The sequence below is a fragment of the Chaetodon auriga genome, chromosome 23 (genome assembly GCF_051107435.1).
Source record: "Chaetodon auriga isolate fChaAug3 chromosome 23, fChaAug3.hap1, whole genome shotgun sequence".
NCBI lineage: Eukaryota > Metazoa > Chordata > Actinopteri > Chaetodontiformes > Chaetodontidae > Chaetodon > Chaetodon auriga.
This window is the reverse complement of record NC_135096.1, coordinates 2,063,642-2,066,141: the sequence shown is the minus strand read 5'-3', so window position 1 is coordinate 2,066,141 and position 2,500 is coordinate 2,063,642.

Here is a 2,500-nt window from a genome sequence, read left to right as displayed (position 1 = left end):
TTTGGGGCCTTCTCTCCGAAAACGACTTTTGTCGTTTTTCCTTCCCCGCTCCTTCTGTACTTTATCTTTTTTGACGTTTTGTCATCGGGGACGTGGCGAAAAATGTAGAAAATGAAAGAAATGTAGAAAATACGCAAGACGCGCTTGGCTTTGGCCTGCGCTTTTCGCCTTCTCTCTGAAAATGACAAAGCGGTTGGATTTCAACCGCTTTGGCCTGCTTTTCGCCTTCTCTCCGAGATTGACTTTGTCATATTTTTCTCCCCCCACTTCTTCTTCTTGTCGTTTTGGTTTTATGCCCCTGGTACTCTGCTCTCATCCCCGTGCCCTTGGTACTCTGCTCTCATCCCCGTGCCCCTGGTACTCTGCTCTCATCCCCGTGCCCCTGGTACTCTGCTCTCATCCCCGTGCCCCTGGTACTCTGCTCTCATCCCCGTGCCCCTGGTACTCTGCTCTCATCCCCGTGCCCCTGGTACTCTGCTCTCATCCCCGTGCCCTTGGTACTCTGCTCTCATCCCCGTGCCCCTGGTACTCTGCTCTCATCCCCGTGCCCCTGGTACTCTGCTCTCATCCCCGTGCCCTTGGTACTCTGCTCTCATCCCCGTGCCCCTGGTACTCTGCTCTCATCCCCGTGCCCCTGGTACTCCTCTCTCTCTCTCTCTCTCTCTCTCTCTCTCTCTCTCTCTCTCTCTCTCTCTTTCTCTCCCTCTCTCTCATAGACATAGCTCACCTGCCTGACCCCCTCGTCTTTTCACAGCCACAGGGAGGCTTCCATCCTTACCAGGCCTGACCCCCCTCATCTGCTCACAGCCGTGGGGAGGCTTCCAGCCTTTTCCAGGCCCCCAGCATGAGGAGCAGGGCTGGGTGCTGGCTCCAAGCCTGAACCCCTCGTCGTCTTCTAGCAGCCACAGGGAGGCGTCTGGCCTTTCCAGGCCCCCCAGCCTGCTACTCGTGCTGGGGGCTGGCTCCAGGCCTGACCCCCTCACCTTCTCACAGCCACGGGGAGGCTTCCAGCCTTTCCAGGCCCCCAGCACGAGGAGCAGGCTGGGTGCCGGCTCCAGCCCTGACCCCCTCCTCTTCTTCTAGCAGCCACAGGGAGGCGTCTGGCCTTTCCAGGCCCCCCAGCCTGCTACTCGTGCTGGGTGCTGGCTCCAGCCCTGACCCCCTCCTCTTCTTCTAGCAGCCACAGGCAGGCGTCTGGCCTTTCCAGGCCCCCCTAGCCTGCTACTCGTACTGGGCGCTGGCTCCAGCCCTGACCCCCTCGTCGTCTTATAGCAGCCACAGGGAGGCGTCTGGCCTTTCCAGGCCCCCCAGCCTGCTACTCGTGCTGGGCGCTGGCTCCAGCCCTGACCCCCTCCTCTTCTTCTAGCAGCCAGAGGGAGGCGTCTGGCCTTTCCAGGCCCCCCAGCCTGCTACTCGTGCTGGGGGCTGGCTCCAGGCCTGACCCCCTCATCTTCTCACAGCCACGGGGAGGCTTCCAGCCTTTCCAGGCCCCCAGCACGAGGAGCAGGCTGGGTGCCGGCTCCAGCCCTGACCCCCTCATCTTCTCACAGCCATGGGGAGGCTTCCAGCCTTTCCAGGCCCCCAGCACGAGGAGCAGGCTGGGTGCCGGCTCCAGCCCTGACCCCCTCATCTTCTCACAGCCATGGGGAGGCTTCCAGCCTTTCCAGGCCCCCAGCACGAGGAGCAGGCTGGGTGCCGGCTCCAGCCCTGACCCCCTCATCTTCTCACAGCCATGGGGAGGCTTCCAGCCTTTCCAGGCCCCCAGCACGAGGAGCAGGCTGGGTGCCGGCTCCAGCCCTGACCCCCTCATCTTCTCACAGCCATGGGGAGGCTTCCAGCCTTTCCAGGCCCCCAGCACGAGGAGCAGGCTGGGTGCCGGCTCCAGCCCTGACCCCCTCATCTTCTCACAGCCATGGGGAGGCTTCCAGCCTTTCCAGGCCCCCAGCACGAGGAGCAGGCTGGGTGCCGGCTCCAGCCCTGACCCCCTCCTCTTCTTCTAGCAGCCACAGGCAGGCGTCTGGCCTTTCCAGGCCCCCCAGCCTGCTACTCGTGCTGGGTGCTGGCTCCAGCCCTGACCCCCTCCTCTTCTTCTAGCAGCCACAGGGAGGCTTCTGGCCTTTCCAGGCCCCCCAGCCTGCTACTCGTGCTGGGTGCTGGCTCCAGCCCTGACCCCCTCCTCTTCTTCTAGCAGCCACAGGGAGGCTTCTGGCCTTTCCAGGCCCCCCAGCCTGCTACTCGTGCTGGGTGCTGGCTCCAGCCCTGACCCCCTCGTCTTCTTCTAGCAGCCACAGGGAGGCTTCTGGCCTTTCCAGGCCCCCCAGCCTGCTACTCGTGCTGGGTGCTGGCTCCAGCCCTGACCCCCTCCTCTTCTTCTAGCAGCCACAGGGAGGCTTCTGGCCTTTCCAGGCCCCCCAGCCTGCTACTCGTGCTGGGTGCTGGCTCCAGCCCTGACCCCCTCGTCTTCTTCTAGCAGCCACAGGCAGGCGTCTGGCCTTTCCAG